Below are 18,156 nucleotides of genomic sequence, written 5' to 3'. Positions count from 1 at the left end.
TTGATAGCTGCTGCTAATCCAGGACTGATACATTTTGACAAATGTCAGTTGATCAACGGAGTCTGTGGACAGGCGCGCTCTTTTATCGGTCACAAAACCTAGACCGTGCTGAATGCCTGTTCATAAAGCACACTGGATATAGGGCAGCCCAGCAGCTCAATTGCGTACTGGGCAAGTTCTAGCCAGTGGTCTATTCTAATGACCCAGTAACCCAGTGGTTTGTCTACTGCATCGGTTCTCAACCCGGGGGTCGCGACCCCCTGGGGGGTCGATTGCCGATTCGCCAGGGGTCTGGTCATGTGTATGTGGCATTAGGCAAGAGACATGGGTGAGATTTTGGGATGGGGGAGTCTTAAGCGTTAATAATAGTCTGTGTTATTGAAGCTATTCTTATAATATTTTTATCAGCGAGCCTATGATAATGGATCATAGAGAGAAGAACCTGAAGGAGAGAAGCTACAGTGACGATTTTTTCAAGTATGGTTTCACTTCAATAGTTGAAGCAGGAATTAAGAAACCGCAATGCATTATTTGTAATAAAGTTCTATCAGCCGAATCTATGAAGCCCAACAAACTGAAACGTCATTTTGATTCCAAGCATCCAAGCTTTGCTGGCAAGGATATCCAGTATTTTAAAAACAAAGCTGATGGTGTCAAGAAAAGCAGACTTGATACTGGTGGCAAGTACCACAAGCAAAACCTAGCAGGCGTTGAAGCTTCCTATTTGGTGGCTCTCAGAGTCGCCAGAGCTAAGAAACCTCACACCATTGCTGAGGATTTGCTGTTGCCAGCAGTCAAACACATTGTTTGCGTTATGATTGAAGCCAAATTTGTCACGAAATTTAGTGCAATTTCCTTATCTAACGACACTGTCAGCAGGAGAATAGATGACATGTCTGCTGATATTATTGATCAGGTAATCCAGGAAATGAAATCTGCTCCACTTGGAATATTTAGCATTCAGCTTGATGAATCTACAGATGTTGCAAACTGTTCTCATTTACTGGTTTACGTGAGGTATATTCATGATGGCGACTTTAACCACTTAACAGGGCTGGACTGGGACAAAAATTTGGCCCTGGACTTCATCCAGACTGGCCCACTTTGACAGGTCTCTCCCACAGCGGCCGGACAACTCCCGCACTCCCCGGCCACCCAAGCCCCCTCTCCCCCTTCCCTAGACACTAGCCGTTTTACTTTATTAGAGTAGAACGGCTGGTACTGGTACTCTTATAGGCAGTACCAGTGGGGAAGCTAGACATTATTTCTCCCGGGGAAAATAATCAGTTTGGTGCCCCCCCCTTATGGGAAAAGATTAGGCAGAAGTGAGAAACTCCCAAGCCGCTGTCACTGAAGCTGGCCCACTGAGCCATCGGCCCACCAGGAAACTCCCTGTAGTCCCAATGGCCAGTCCATCCCTGCCACTTTAGGACCGCCTCCTGCACATTTAGGTCGGCAGAATGGCATGGCTGGGCACATGTACGTACAGGTACGTCCTGTACTAGTGTCCAGACGTGGGTGGCGGGCGCACGCCCGTGGCACGCGCCCGTGACTCGGTCCGAAGCTCCGGGACCGCGGGACCCGATCGCCGCTGGAGTCCCGTGAACGGTCCCCAGAGATGAAGAACGGGGGACAGCTGTGTGTAAACACAGCTTCCCCGTTCTTCACTGTGGCTCCGTCATCGATCGTGTGATCCCTTTTATAGGCATACACAATCGATGACGTCACACCTACAGCCACACCCCCCTACAGTTGTAAACACACTTGAGGTCACACATAACACCTTCAGCGCCCCCTTGTGGTTAACTCCCAAACTGCAATTGTCATTTCCACAGTAAACAATGCATTTTAAATGCATTTTTTGCTGTGAAAATGATAATGTCGCAGTCACGAAAAAAATCGCTGATCGCCGCCATTAGTAGTAAAACATTTTTTTTATATAAATGCAATAAAACGATCCCCTATTTTGCAAACGCTATCAATTTTGCGCAAACCAACCGATAAACGCTTATTGCGATTTTTTTTACCAAAAATAGGTAGAATAATACGTATCGGCCTAAACTGAGGAAATGTTTTTTTTATATATATATTTTTGGGGGATATTTATTATTGCAAAAAGTAAAAAATATGGAATTTTTTTCAAAATTGTCGCTCTATTTTTGTTTATAGCGCAAAAAATAAAAACCGCAGAGGTGATCAGATACCACCAAAAGAAAGCTCTATTTGTGGGGAAAAAAGGATGTCAATTTTGTTTGGGAGCCACGTCGCACGACCGCGCAATTGTCTGTTAAATTGACGCAGTGCCAAATCGCGAAACCTGGCCAGGTCCTTTAGCTGCATTATGGTCCGGGTCTTAAGTGGTTAAAGATGAGTTTCTTTTTCGCAAACCTCTTGAAACAACAACTACTGCACGTGATGTATTTGATTGGTTCATTTCTGGAAAAGGTTTGTGGTGTTTGCAACAGATGGTGCTCCAGCTATGCTAGGATGTCGGTCTGGATTTCAACGTTTGGTATTGAACGAATCACCAAAAGCCATTGGAACTCACTCTATGATTCGTCGACAAATGTTAGCAACGAAGACGCTGCCACAAGATTTACCAAAAGTAATGAAAAGCGTCATAAGTGCCGTCAATTTTGTAAAAGCGAGTGCTTTAAATAGTCTACTCTTTTCGAAAATTTGAAATGAATTGGAAGCTTCCGCTAACGTTCTGTTATGTCACACTGAAGTGAGATGGTTGTCAAGAGGAAAAGTTTTAAAACGTGTTTTTGATCTTCGTAATGAACTAAAAACTTTTTTTAATCAGAAAGCAAAACCGCAGTTTGAAGCACTTTTCAAAAAAAGAGAACTGCAGATAATGGCTTACTTGGTTGACATCTTTGCAATCTTGAACGAGTTAAATTTATCACTTCAAGGACCGAATGCAACATGCCTCGATTTGTCTGAAAAGATCCGATCAGGCCCGGACTGGCCATAGGGCAAACCGGGCAAATGCCCGGTGGGCCGCGGCTGCCCGCAGGCGGCCCTTGGCGGGCCGCAGACGGCCCTTGGCGGCCCGCGAACGGCCCTCGGTGGGCCGCATGTCACATCTCCCCAGGGGTGTACCAAGGAGTTGCAGGCCGAGAGGGGACGCCCAGTTTACCTGATAGCAGAGATCCCCCACCCCCCACCACCAACACAGCGCCAGATAGAGAGAGATGAGCAAGGCGATTTCTCCCCTCCCCTTGCTGCCCGCAGGACCAGTTAGAGGAGAGGAGCTGCTTCTACTCCTCCCCCTCCTCTCGTCCTCTCCTCATGTGTCTGCCCCGCCCACTCTCCCCGACAGACACTGTTATGCTGCCCAAGGGATGTGGGCGGGAATATTCAAGATAAAGCCAAACAGAAAAGAAAGATGGAGTCTGATATCCATCCAGTCAGTCCCTCCTGACTCTGAGTGAGTACTGTGAGTACTGTAAACTGATGTAAGGGTGCCCTTCATTCCCTTCTCTCTCTCTCTCTCTCTCTCTCTCTCTCTCTCTCTCTCTTCACCTTTCTTTCTTTCTTTCTCTCTTCCTATTACCTATCTATCTTTATCTATCTTCCTTCCCTTCTTTCTTTCTATCTTTATCTATCTATCTATCTATCTATCTATCTATCCACCTTCCTTTCGTTCTATCTTTATCTTTCTTTGTATCTATCCATCTTTCTTTCTTTCTCTCTCTCTGTCTATCTATATTTCTTTGTCTCACCCCACATCCCATCACTAACCCCTGCTGCGCCGCGCCCTCCGACCCCCCCCCCCCCCCCCGGGCTGCTCAGTCTAAAATGCCCGGGCCTATTTTTTGTCCCAATCCGGACCTGGATCCGATCATTCCAAATGAAACTTATATATATGTATATCTGTGTGTATGACTGTGTGTGCCAAGTGTGTCATGATCCTACGGGGTAAAATGACCGCACCAGCCAAGCATACTCTGACTGGAAAAAGCGCCCAGAGGCGATTCAGTTCGCATGAGTTGCGCTATACAAGTCATTCATTCATTCATTCAAACTTCAACTCTGGCAACAAAAATTGGATGAAAATAGAATTTACAAAGTATCAAAACAATAAGTTCTGTCAAAGAACACTTGCAAATGCTTGCGGACGAAATTTCATTGTACTTTCCAAATTTTCCTGACACCCCGTTTGCACTTGCTAGATGTCCATTCACAGCCAAAGTTGAAGATGTTCCTGAGAATGCACAAGAGGAGTTCATTGATCCAGCCATGCAGCAAAAAATTATTTCTCTTCCATGTCCGTTAATAAATTCTGGATCAAGTGTTTGCAGTCATATCCTGTTCTGTCTGAGATTGTGGTGCGCCTTCTTCTTCCATTTCCGACTACATATCTTTGTGAAACAGGCTTTTCAAACTTGTTGGTTATCAAGTCTGAGGCCCCGTACACACGACCAAACATGTATGCTGAAACTGGTCCGCGGGCCAGTTTCAGCATACATGTTCGGTCGTGTGTGGGCGCGAGCGGGCCGAATTCCAGCAAACATTTGCCCGCCGGGCCTTTTCCCAGCGGGCAAATATTCCTGGACGTGTTTTAAAACCGTCCGCTGGAATCCTGCCCGCTCGGACATGTACGGTCGTCAGTACAGACCTACCGTACATGTCCAGGCGCCCGCCGTCCCTCGCATGCGTCGAATGACTTCGACGCATGCGTGGAAGCATTTTAAAGGCGGGCCGCCCACGTCGCTGCGTCATTGTCGCGGCGACACCGCGTCATCGACGCGGCGACACCGCGGACACGCCCCGCGTATTGTTTACGCGCGGACTTCTGTACGATGGTGTGTACAACCATCGTACAGAAGCCCTCTGGCAGACATGTATGGTGAAAACGGTCCGACGGACCGCTTTCACCATACATGTTTGTTCGTGTGTACCCGGCCTGTTGCGGTACCTCTCTTCCCGAGCTCCAAAGTACACGAACCGCCGCTAACCGCCAAAGTGCAATAGGTTACAACCGGCAACCCTCTCCATACACCGTCCTTAGTGGCCAGTAACCCAATCCCCTCCAATAACGAGACCAAGCTCCATCATGAGGGTAAAACACGAACTGTTTACTGTGGGCTACCCGCCCGTATTTATGCAGGTCTCCCGCCTGGTGGACACTCCCCTAGGGGACCAGATGGGAGACTGAAATAACAGAACGACATGGGGACATTTCAAACATACATCCCCACCATTTCCCAGCATGCATCACAGTTTCTAACTTTATAACTGCCGAACATTTTATATTCATATAACGTATCCCCAGATAGCCTGGAACTGAGGGCATATTATTGGGGAATAGCAAGCAGACGAACACAATATGTCCAGTATACGGATGGGTCCGTCACATGGCCCCCTCCTTGTGGAACACTCCGGCAGACCCGGCTTGACCCTTTGGCGGGTCAACTTGGGGATGACCGGACGGAGAAGGCGTAGAGACGTCTGTTTGCCGAGATAATCCATCCGCATTCCCGTTCTGCTTACCGGGTCGGTAGCTGATGGTGAAATTGTAAGGCTGTAGTGCCAGACTCCACCTCAGCAGTCTGCCATTGTCTCCTGAGACCCGGTTAAGCCAAACTAGGGGGTTGTGGTCCGTAATGAGGGAAAATTCTTGTCCGTATAAATAAGGACTCAATTTCTTTAGTGCCCAGACCAGGGCTAAACACTCCTTCTCCACTGCCGCATAACTCACTTTCCTGGGTAGTAGTTTTCTGCTGAGATACGCAACAGGGTGCTCCTCTCCATCTTCCCCGACCTGGCTTAGCACAGCCCCCAGTCCATACATGGAAGCATCTGTATGGACGAGAAAACGTTTGTTAGGCACTGGGGCAGCCAGGACAGGGGCATTCACTAGAGCTTGCTTCAGGGCCCGAAACGCGGCTTCACAAGCTGGCGACCACAGGACCTGCTTAGGTAAGTTTTTCTTAGTCAGGTCCGTCAAGGGCTTGGCCACCGTACTGTAGTCGGGGACAAAACGTCGGTAATACCCTGCCGTCCCCAGGAAGGCTAGCACTTGGGTCTTGGTGATAGGTGTGGGCCAGTTAGCTACCGCCTCGACCTTAGCTGGCTCTGGTCGCTGGGTCCCACATCCTACCCTGTGACCCAAGTACTGCACTTCTGCCATGCCTAAATAGCACTTATCTGGCTTCAAGGTCAGGCCGGCGGCCCGAATCTTGTCCAGCACCACCCCCACGTGGACTAAATGGTCTTCTCAAGTTTCGCTGTAGACCGCAATGTCATCCAGGTACGCACACGCGAAGTCCTGGAAGCCATCGAGGAGTCTATCCACCATACGCTGAAAGGTAGCCGGAGCATTCTTCATTCCAAATGGCATAACCTTAAACTGGTATAGGCCAAATGGGGTGACGAAGGCTGACTTAGGGATAGCATCCTCGGCCAGGGGGATCTGCCAATAACCCTTGCACAGGTCAATGGTGGTCAGGTAGCGCCCCCTGGCAATGCGGTCTAATAATTCGTCTACCCGGGGCATCGGGTATGCGTCAGTGGTGGTCCGTTCGTTGAGCCGCCTGTAATCTACGCAGAACCGGGTGGTCCCATCTTTCTTAGGCACCAGAACTACAGGCGAGGCCCAAGGGCTGTCTGACGGCTCGATAACCCCCAGCCGAGTCATCTCCTGTATCTCCGTCCGCATTTCCTCTCGGACTGCTTCAGGGATACGGTATGGGGGTTGTCGTAGGGGGTTCTGTCCGGGCGTCTCGACTTTGTGCATAGCTAGTGTGGTGTACCCGTGTTCTTGGGAGAACGTCGCCTGCTTCTCCCACAGAAGCTGTCTTGCCTGTACCTTCTTTGCTGGGTTTAACCGGTCTCCTAGCTGCACAAGGCTTGTAAGGTCCGTCTGGGGATTCCTCTCTAACAAGTCAGGTAAAGGTAAGTTCTCGGGGTCATCCATAGCTGGGGCACAGACTGCCGCAACATCTTCTGGTCGCTCCTGATACTCCTTTAACATGTTCACATGAAAGGATCGCTGGATCCCTTCATCTGAACAGCTGGCTATAAGGTAGGTAGTATCACATATCTGCGCTAATACTTTATACGGGCCCTGCCAAGATGCTTGCATCTTGTTTGCCTTCACAGGTTTGAGCACTAGAACCTTCTGCCCAACCTGGAAGACCCGCTGTCGGGCGCCCCGATCGTACCACCGCTTCTGTCTCCCCTGGGCCGCCTGGAGATTTTCCCTTACCATCAGGGATAGTTTCTCCATGCGGTCCCGGAGTTCCAGGACATATGGTACTATGGGGGTGCCTTCTTGCTCCGTCTCCCCCTCCCAGTGTCCTCTAATGAGATCTAGGGGTCCTCGGACCCTTCTCCCATAGAGTAACTCAAAGGGGGAGAACCCAGTAGATTCCTGGGGCACCTCTCTGTATGCAAATAGCAGATGAGGCAGGAATCGCTCCCAGTCTCTGCAAGTGTCAGTAAAGGTCCTCAGCATCTGTTTGAGGGTACCATTAAATCGCTCGCAGAGGCCGTTGGTCTGTGGGTGATACGGTGAGCTAAGCAGCGGTTTAATGCCGCACACCTTCCACAGTTGCTGGGTGAGCACAGCGGTAAACTGAGTTCCCTGATCAGAGAGAATCTCCTGAGGGAACCCGACCCTAGTGAATATCTTAACCAGGGCATCAGCTACTGTCTCTGCCTCGATATTAGACAGCGCTACTGCCTCTGGGTAACGTGTGGCATAGTCCACCACGGTAAGAATGTACTTCTTACCGGAGGGGCTAGCCCTGGCCAGTGGACCTACCAGGTCAACGGCTATGCGGGAAAAGGGCTCCCCAATGATAGGCATCGACTGAAGCCTAGCTTTTGGGTGATCTCCCCGCTTTCCTACCCGTTGACAGGTGTCGCACGTGCTACAATACATCCGCACGTCTCGGTTCAAATTGGGCCAGAAAAAGTTTTGAGTGATCCTATGAGCTGTGCGGTGGGAGCCTAGATGGCCCGCTAACGGCACATCGTGCCCAATCCGTAAAATCTCCTGCCGGTACTTGGCAGGTACCACTAGCTGTCGCTTGTGCGGAGGGGTGCTCGGTTTTTGGGACGGTCTCGGGATCCTGTACAGCCTATCCCCCCCCCACTCGTAGTGCTCCCCATCTACTCCTTCCTCCCCTGAGTCGGCCCTGGCCCTGTACTTCGCTAACGTCGGGTCTTCCCTAGTCTCCCTTCCGTACATCTCTGGGGTATCCCAGCCTAAAGGGGCCGGATCTAACATACACGTCGGGGTAGAGGGTCTTACCTGGGTCGCAGCAGCAGGTGGGCCGGCTTCGGCGGCACGGGTCTGGGCCCGGGTCATGACAGCGTCTACTGCAGCGGGGCCCATGGGAGTATAGGCTGAAAGGAGGGGGGCCAAGTCATTGCCAAGGAGGATATCGGCGGGTAAGTCTTTCATAACCCCCACGTTCACTTGTCTAGCGCCCACTCCCCAATCCAAATGTACCCGGGCAACGGGTAGTCGGAACACGGCACCTCCGGCTACTCGTACTGCGACCGTGTCCCCGGTATGTTGGTTCTCGGATACTAGGTGCTTCTGGAGTAAAGTCATGGTCGCACCGGTATCCCGTAGGCCACTGACCTCCTTCCCGTTGACCTTGACACACTGTCTGTGGTGCTGCCTGTTATCTCGGTGGGCCGCCTGAACGGGGTCGGCCTCATGCAGAATACCCCAGCATTCCTCTTCCTCCACACAGTGAGTTGCGGGGAGAGGTGGTCGTGGATTGGCCCCTGGGGGTCTCTTCCAGGACTGACTTTGGTTGGCATTGTTCATCGGGCACTCCGGTCGCTTGTGTCCCAGCTGATTGCATAGGTAGCACCGACTGGGTTGGGAGTATTCCCGAGAGTTAAACCGGGGTGAGCGGGGATACTGGGTCGACGGAGGGGGTGCTGAGGGCTGATTCATAGGGGGTTGGTAAATAGTAGCTGCTGGCTTGTATTCCACCCTGGCGGGAGCCTTGGTGGCTGAATTGTCCAATTTTCGGGCATCCGTATACTCATCCGCCAGGCGAGCTGCTTCATGGAGAGTGGAGGGTTTACGGTCCCTTACCCACTCTCTGACCCCTGTTGGTAATTTGTCGAAGCAATGTTCCAACAGAAACATCTGTAGCACCTCCTCTCCGGACACCGCCTGGCACCCCGCCATCCAGTGTGCGGCGGTGCGGTGCACCTTACATGCCCATTCAACGTAGGAGTCCCCAGTCGTTTTTACAGTGTCCCGGAACCTCCTTCGGTATGCCTCGGGTGTAATGGCATACCGGGAGAGTAGAGCTTCCCTGACGGCCACATAATCCCCGATCTCCTCGTCAGGGATGGCCCGAAAAGCCTCACTGGCCCGGCCGGATAACTTGCCGGACAATATAGGGATCCAGTCCTCCAGGGGTACCTTGTGCAGGGCACATTGCCGCTCAAAATCAGCAAGGTACCCATCGATCTCTCCTTCTGTCTCACTGAAGGCTTTAAATGCTGCAAACGGCACCTTCTTTCTTTCCCCCGTGTCTGCTGTGACTGGGGCTGCTGCAGTGCCGCTTTGGCGTAGCAGGTTGGCCTCCACAGCGGCTTGGACTTGGGCGATAATTTCTGCAGATGGGTTGGGACCATAATGGGCCAGCCTAATTCTTACCGCCCGGTCAAATCTCTCTTCTTCGGGGGTTCTGTCGTCTGGGCTGGGTCCATTGGTTCCCTCTACTGCTGGTACTCCATCCATTTCCAGCAATAATGTGATAATGTCCCCCTTTTTGAGGTTACTGGCCTGTCCGCCTCTTTGCTCTAATAAATCCTTTAAGGTAGCTCTTCTCAGGTTTTGGTATTGCAATTCCATTTGGTCCTGGTTGTAGTGGTTTCTTTGGGCGCTGAGGTTCATCCCGTCGCTTGCCACCAGTTGTTGCGGTACCTCTCTTCCCGAGCTCCAAAGTACACGAACCGCCGCTAACCGCCAAAGTGCAATAGGTTCCAACCGGCAACCCTCTCCATACACCGTCCTTAGTGGCCAGTAACCCAATCCCCTCCAATAACGAGACCAAGCTCCATCATGAGGGTAAAACACGAACTGTTTACTGTGGGCTACCCGCCCGTATTTATGCAGGTCTCCCGCCTGGTGGACACTCCCCTAGGGGACCAGATGGGAGACTGAAATAACAGAACGACATGGGGACATTTCAAACATACATCCCCACCATTTCCCAGCATGCATCACAGTTTCTAACTTTATAACTGCCGAACATTTTATATTCATATAACGTATCCCCAGATAGCCTGGAACTGAGGGCATATTATTGGGGAATAGCAAGCAGACGAACACAATATGTCCAGTATACGGATGGGTCCGTCACACGGCCTAATACAGAAGTAGACTTGTTGCAGAAGATGATCTTCGTTGTGCTCTTGCAAAGACTTCCCCGAGAATTTCTGATTTGGTGAGAAAGAAGCAACCCCAGTGTTCGCACTGACGCTTTAGTGCCAGATTCTTGTAGAATCTGCGGCGGCGTCGCGTAAGCCATTTACACTACACCGCCGCAACTTACTGGAGCAAGTGCCGTATTCTCCAAGCACTTGCTCCGTAATTTGCGTCGGCGTAGTGTAATTGGCCCGGCGTAAGGCCGTGTAATTCAAAGGGGGCGGCTTGTATTTAAATTAAGCGCGCCCCAGCGCCAATCGAACTCCGCATGCGCCGGGCTTAAAATAGCCCAGTGCGCATGCTCCAGTTCTCGACGGAAAACGTCAATGACGCCGACGTGGGCGTCATTGACGTAAAGTCGTATTCGCGGACGACTTAGGAAAACGACGTAATGGACGGAACAAGCCGATGCTACATAAAACTTGCCCCTCATATTAGCAGGGGCAAGTTTACGCTTACGTAAACGTCGTAAACTCTCTGCGTCGTTCGCGCGTACGTTCGGGAATCATCGTAAATTGCTAATTTACATAAGCAACGGGGAAAACGCCGTCGGCGACACCTAGCGGCGGGGAAAAAAATGCATTTAAGATCTGACAGCGTAAGAGCCTTACGCTTGTCAGATCTAAGGGATATCTATGCATAACTGATTCTAAGGCCCCATACACACGAGAGGATTTATCCGCGGATACGGTCCAGCGGACCGTTTCCGCGGATAAATCCTCTCGAGGATTTGCACGGATTTCCATCCGATGGAGTGTACTCACCATCGAATCGAAATCTGTGCCGAAATCCTCTGGCGATGACGTGTCGCGCCGTCGCCGCGATGATGACGCGGCGACGTGCGCGACGCAGTCATATAAGGAATTCCACGCATGCGTCGAATCATTACGACGCATGCGGGGGATCCCCTCGGACGGATCGATCCGGTGAGTCTGTACAGACCAGCAGATCGATCCGTGGGATCCGATTCCAGCGGATAGATTTGTTGGCATGTCAACAAATTTTTATCTGCTGGAATTCGTAAATATCCGCGGATAAAGATCCGCTGGAGCATACACACCAGGGGATCCATCCGCTGAAAACGATCCGCTGAGATTTTTCAGCGGATGGATCCTCTCGTGTGTATGGGGCCTATGAATCAGTCGCATAGATAGGCCGGGCCAGATTAGGACTTATGACGGCACAAATGGCTTTGCGCCGTCGTAACGCCTTTGAGAATCTGGCCCTTAGTTTTTTGATGCATGGTTTCGCAAATTTTTGTTTGTAGCAATGTCGTTTACTGTTATTTTATTAAGACTAATGTCTAATTAACCACTTCCATACCGGGGGGCACATATACACCTTCCTGCCCAGACCAATTTTCAGCTTTCAGCGCTGTTGCACTTTGAATGACAATTGCGCGGTCGTGCTACACTGTACCCAAACTAAATTTGTATCATTTTGTTCCCACAAATAGAGCTTTCTTTTGGTCGTATTTGATCACCTCTGGGATTTTTATTTCTGCAAAAAAAAAAAAAATACTGAAAATTTTGAAAAACAAATGCTTTTTTTTTTGTTTCCGTTACAAAACTTTGTAAATAAGTACGTTTTCTCCTACACTGATGGGCACTGATGGGGCTGCACTGACCGGCACTGATAAGGCGTAACTGATGGGCACCGATGAGGTGGCACTGATGAGGTGGAATTTATGGGCACTGATGGACACTAATATGCAGCACTGATGGGGCACTGATAGGCGGCGCGGATGGGCACAGATAGGCGGCACAGATAGGCACAGATAGGCAGCATGGATGAGCACAGATAGGCGACGCAGATGGGCACAGATAGGTGGAATGGATGGGCACTGATAGGTGGCACGGATGGGCATAGATAAGCACTGATAGGTGGCACGGATGTACTGTATAATGTACTTATGGATGCCAATCAGTGCCAAACAACAATGCCTGCCAATCAGTGATGCCCATTGTGGGCACTGATTGGCATCCATTGTGGGCACTGATTGGCATCCCTGGTGGTCTAGTGTGGGCATCCTCGGGGGGGGGCTGTGCTGATAATCGTTCAGTACAAACCCCCCTGTCAGAGGAGCAGCCGATCGGCTCTCCTCTACTCGCGTCTGACAGACGCGAGTGAGGAAAAGCTGATAACCGGCTCTTCTTGTTTACTTCCTGATCAGCCGTGATTGGACACGGCTGAGCACGTGGTAACGAGTCTCCGTGGGGACAGTGTCAGTGTGTTTTATTATTATTATTATTTGTATTTATTTTTTTACAATTTTTTTAAATTATTTATTGCAATTTTTTTTTATCAGCCCTGTTGGGGGGCTATGGTGAGATATCGGGGGTCTTAACAGACCTCTGACATCTCCCCTTTGAGACAGGGAAAGGCACTAGGGACACATATATTCCCCAGTCCCTTTCTCAGCAGCCTCCGCTGCACTGAAAATGAAAGGAGAGAAGACAGCGGCTTCTCTTCATTCATTAACTGAGACATCGTAATCACAGGAGGTTACAATGTTTCAGTTATGTGAATGGACATAGTCATTGATCACTGACTCTGTCCATTCGGAAAACGAAGGAGCCGGGTTTACCGGCTTCTGCCTCCGCTCTCCATCCTGAGATACCGAGGGGGATGGCAGCACGGAGGGGGAGAAGAGAGGGGGACAGATGCACAGAGGGGGACACGACACGGAGGAGAGAGGGGGACAGATGCATGTAAGGGGGACATGGAGCAGCATGGAGGGGGACAGATGCACGGAGGAGGACACCGAGAAGAGAGGGGGATAGATGCATGGAGGGGGACACGGAGCAGCATGGAGGGGGACAGATGCATGAAGGGGGACACCGAGGAGAGAGGGGGACAGATGCACGGAGGGGGACATGGAGCAGCTTGGAGGGGGACAGATGCATGGAGGGGGACCCGGAGCAGCATGGAGGGGGGCAGATGCATGGAGGGGGACACGGAGGAGAGAGGGGGACAGATGCATGGAGGGAGACACGGAGCAGCACAGAGGGGGACACAGCAGAACGAGGGGGACTGGAGGAGGATAGGAGACAGTCAGCGGTGATCGTGTGTGGGAGAGAAGCACCAATCACCGATGAAAGCCGTGGCAGGGGGTTAGAGAGAATACCGGCTGTGGCTGTCAGAGTTTTAAACCTTTAAAGGGTGATCAGTGCTTGTAACTCCTCCACAGCACTGATCAACCTGACTGCCCAGGTATCGGATGAAGTATCGGAGCATTTCCCCCGAGTACAAGTACAGGCAAATGCTCGGTATCGGTACTGATACCGATACTAGTTTCGGTATCAGGACAACCCTACTATACACCATCAGTCAAAAATCCGGCCGTACAAAATGCGGTGACGTAAAACACTATGACGTGCTGAGAAAAATTAAAATCGACTTGATTCTGAGCATGCATGGATTTTTCTCAGGCCCTTTTCACACTACAAAATAAATCCGTTTTAATAATCCGTTTTAACATCCGTCAGATAATGTTAAAAAACGGGAGTTATACGTCCTTTATAAAATATCATTAAAGTCTATGGGATTTTTTTATGTTCCGTAAAGATCCGTAATAGTCCGTTATAACATACGGACGTTAGTTATAACGGAATATGTGACGGGTCTTGCACTATTTTTTGTCAATTTTTTGTCCGTTGCAAGTAACGGATATATTAACGTCCGTTATATTTTAACATTGTAGTCTATGGCACATGGACGTTAGTAAATGTCTCCGTTAATGTCTGTTATGTTAACGGACGTTAATTTTACTGAGCATGGATATTCAGGGGAACCCCGCTGTCAATTTAAAACAAAAATGACGTGCGTTTCCCGGTAAATATCCATAACCAGACCCTTCAGGTCTGGTATGGATATTCAGGGGAACCCCGCCGTCAATTTAAAACAAAAGTGACGTGCGGTTCCCGGTAAATATCCATAACCAGACCCTTCAGGTCTGGTATGGATATTCAGGGGAACCCCGCCGTCAATTTAAAACAAAAATGACGTGCGGTTGCCCCTAAATATCCATAACCAGACCCATTACCCGAGCACGTTGACCTGTCTATCTGTCCCTCCTCTTGATTTGGGTCACCAGTTGGATTATTTTGCCTCTAATAGTCACTTTGTGGGCTGCCTACAAAGTCTCCGGGGGAAATATCGTCTAGGTCATTCAGGTTAAAGTATTCATTTAAGGAGTCATCTATTTCTTTAGTTTTGATGGGGTCACTAAGGAGTGATTCATTTAGTCGTCAGTGCGTTCCCAGTTGTCTTGTAAGGGTGGTATGTAGGGAGAGCATTACCATTGAGTGATCTGACCAGACTGTATCTTTGATGGTCGATTTTCGGGCAGTTGGAATGAGGCTTGGGGAAACTAGGATATGGTCAATCTTGGCATAGAACTGGTGAGGGTAGAAATAGTGAGTATAGTCTCATTTTGAGGGGTTCAGTTCCCTTCAAATGTCAACAAGGCCTTGAGAGTTAAGGAGTCTAGCTATTTTGAGACCCGCCTTAGTGGGGCGGGTCAACTGGGCCGTAAGGGGTTTGGACATATCTAGCCTCTGGTCAAAAGCTACATTTGAGTCCCCTCCAAAGTTGACCATGCCCTCCAAGAGGGGGTTCAGGGTTTCGAAGACAGACTGGAAAAATTTAGTCTGTCCCTTATTGGGGCGTAGTAGGATACTATGGAGTATAACTGTCCTTCCACAGTTCCCTTTACTAGGAGAAATTTTCCCTCCGGGTCTCTGCAGTTCATGATCGGGGAGAATTTACTGTGCTTACAGAATACGTTTGCTACCCCCTTGGTCTTGTTTGCTGCATTCGCTAGGTAAAATGTTGGGTAGTATGCGTGGAGGAATTTGGGGTTGTATCGGGCCAGAAAGTGTGTCTCTTTTAATAGCATAATAGCATAACTATGTCTAGTTTGAGAGAGTGGTAGTTTTCAAATGCTTTCCTCCGTTTCCGGTGGGAGTTTAGTTCCTGAGCATTATGTGCAGCTATCCTGCAATTTGTCCTTGTTGGGTTTGAGTTAGCCATGAGAACAGAGGGGTGGAATGCTGTCGAAGCTACCATCACTTACCCATTGCCGTCTTCTTCTGTTTGAAATAGATCTGTGTATATGGTGGGTCTGGATCCGGGGCTGGAACCAGGCACATGTCACAACCTGTAGATTGGCTATAAACGGATGAAGAGTTAGAGATAGAGAGAAAGAGGAAATTATACAAAATAAGGAAAAGCGCCTTCAAGAAAGACCAATCAGGTTTGGCATGGAACACTCCTGCAAAACTCCTACCGAAAAAAACTGACAACCCATCTCACAGAAACAGGGAAACTGCTACTATGGGATAGGTGGAGGCACAAGGGGGCCGACTTCTATGTGAAACAGTAACAAAAAATAAACACAACCAAAAATATCATATCTATAAAACATTGTGGGGAACAAAAAAAGAACCCGGGATTCCATCTGAACTCAACAAATTGAAACGTTCACAGAATCACTGTTCTGAGAGCATGCTGCTTCAACAATGTCTGTTGGGAAACCTTTTTTATAAAATTTGACTTTAATGCCACATACACACGCTCGGAATTTCCAACAACAAATGTTTGATGTGAGCTATTGGTAGGAAATTCCGACCGTGTGTAGGCCACATCGGACATTTTCTGTCGGAATTTCTGATAACAAAAATTTGAGAGCTGGTTCTCAAATTTTCCGACAACAAGTTTTGTTGTCGGAATTTACGACCGTGTGTACACAATTCCGATGCAAAAAGCTCCACGCATGCTTGGAATCAAGCAGAAGAGCCGCACTTGGCTAATGAACATAATTTTTCTCGGCTCGTCGTACGTGTTGTACGTCACTGCGTTCTTGACATTCGGAATTTCTGACAACATTCCTGTGACCGTGTGTATGCAAGACAACATCCGTCAGAAATAAATCCACGGTTTTGTTGTTGGAATGTCCTATTGTGTGTATGCGGCATGAATTATGAGGGGGAACTCCACGCCAAATTTTAAATAAAAAACCGGCATGGGTTCCCCTCCAGGACCATACCAGGCCCTTAAGTCTGGTATGGATTGTAAGGAGAACCCCCCTACGCAGAAAAAACGGCGTAAGGGTTCCCCCACAATCCATACCAGACCCGTATCCGAGCACGCTGCCCGGCCGGTCAGGAATGGAGTGGGGACGATCGAGCGCCCCCTCCTAAACCCTTACCAGGCCGCATGCCCTCAACATGGGGGTTTGGGTGCCAAGGGGCAGGGGGTGCGCCCTGCGGCCCCCCCACCCCAAAGCGCCCTGTCCCCATGTTGATAAGGACAGGGCCTCTTCCCGACAACTCTGGTCGTTGGTTGTCGGGGTCTGCGGGCGGGGGGCTTATCGGAATCCAGGAGCACTCTTTAATAAGGGGGCCCCCATATACCTGCCCCCCACCCTAGGTGAATGAGTATGGGGTACATCGTACCACTACCCATTCACCTGGAGGAAAAGTGTCAAAAAAATAAACACACAAAACAGGTTTTTAAAATAATTTATTAGTCTGCTCCAGGGGTCTTCTCCGCTCTCCGGGGGTCTTCTTCGGGGGGTCGTCTTCCGTCTTCTCCGCTCTCTTCTTCTGCTCTCCGGCTTCGTATCGGCGCTGCCCGGTTCTTCTCCCGCTCGCTCTCCGGTGCCTTCTTTGGGGCTGGCCACTGCTATCTTCTTTGAAGCTCTTTTACTAGCGGCGGCCAGCCCGGTTTTCTTTGTCGCCTTCTGCCTTCTTCTTTTCTTCTTTTCTTCCGATGTTGACTCAACGCTCCCTCCCGCTTTAATGCCGGGTGTGCAGTGCGCAACAATTTATATAGGCCTCTTATGATGTCACAGTCCCAGAAGAAGGCAGAACGCGACAAAGAAAACCGGGCTGGCCGCTGCTAATAAAAGAGCTTCAATCCCGCCGAGAAGAGGAGTGAGATTGACACAATATCGCGGTCACCTACTGTACTTTTTAATAAATTTAACCATTGATACTACACTGTGGGAGCCAATATCTCTTCCTTATGAGGATACATCTTTGGATAGATCTTTGGGAGCACACAGGAGCACAACCAGTCTAATATCCTGGCTATTAGAGGATATCCAAGGAGCACATCGGAGAGTTTGGAGATACCACGATTTGGAGAGCCAACCACAAGAGCTACTAGGACCCAAGTTGCCTACACATACTATATGCAAGGTACCCCTGTAGGGACAAAGGGAGCTGGTGATCGGGGACCCAAGAGGAGGAGCACGCAAGTCACCTGATAATCCTGTCACAGTCACCTTGGAACTTTATTTTGTTTTTTCTTTAATTCATTTTTGTGCACTTTTTGGGGATTTTTGCACATTAATTATTATATGACGTATTGGACTGGGTGTTCTTCGGAGTATCACATATAAACTTTGGCCCAGATTCACAGAGAGCAAGGCGCACATTATGCCGCCGTAGAGCACACACCGTACGCCACGCCAACGTAGCGCAGAGAGGCAAGCATTGCATTCAGCAAGCCAGTGCTCCCAAAGCTGCGCCAGAGTGGCGTAGGTTTCGAAGGCGCACGCCGGCGTAGGTGGAAGTGGGCGTGACCCCATGCAAATGATGGGCCGAGCACCAGACAGGTACGTATCATGAACTGCGTATGCGCCGTGACATGGACGCATTCACAGCACCCCCCTGCGCCTGCTCACAACCACGCCGGCACAACTGCCTAAGCTACGTCGGATCACCGCGTAC

At 49.8% G+C, this 18,156-nt stretch overlaps 1 pseudogene; it reads left to right on the top strand.

Moving 5' to 3' along the window:
- Positions 1-421: 421 nt before the first annotated feature.
- Positions 422-10,469, top strand: LOC120924649 (annotated as a pseudogene).
- Positions 10,470-18,156: the final 7,687 nt, after the last annotated feature.

Source organism: Rana temporaria, chromosome 1 (genome assembly GCF_905171775.1).
Source record: "Rana temporaria chromosome 1, aRanTem1.1, whole genome shotgun sequence".
Classification (NCBI taxonomy): domain Eukaryota; kingdom Metazoa; phylum Chordata; class Amphibia; order Anura; family Ranidae; genus Rana; species Rana temporaria.
Note: the sequence above shows the minus strand (reverse complement) of the source record. Positions and strands in the feature narration are given on the sequence as shown.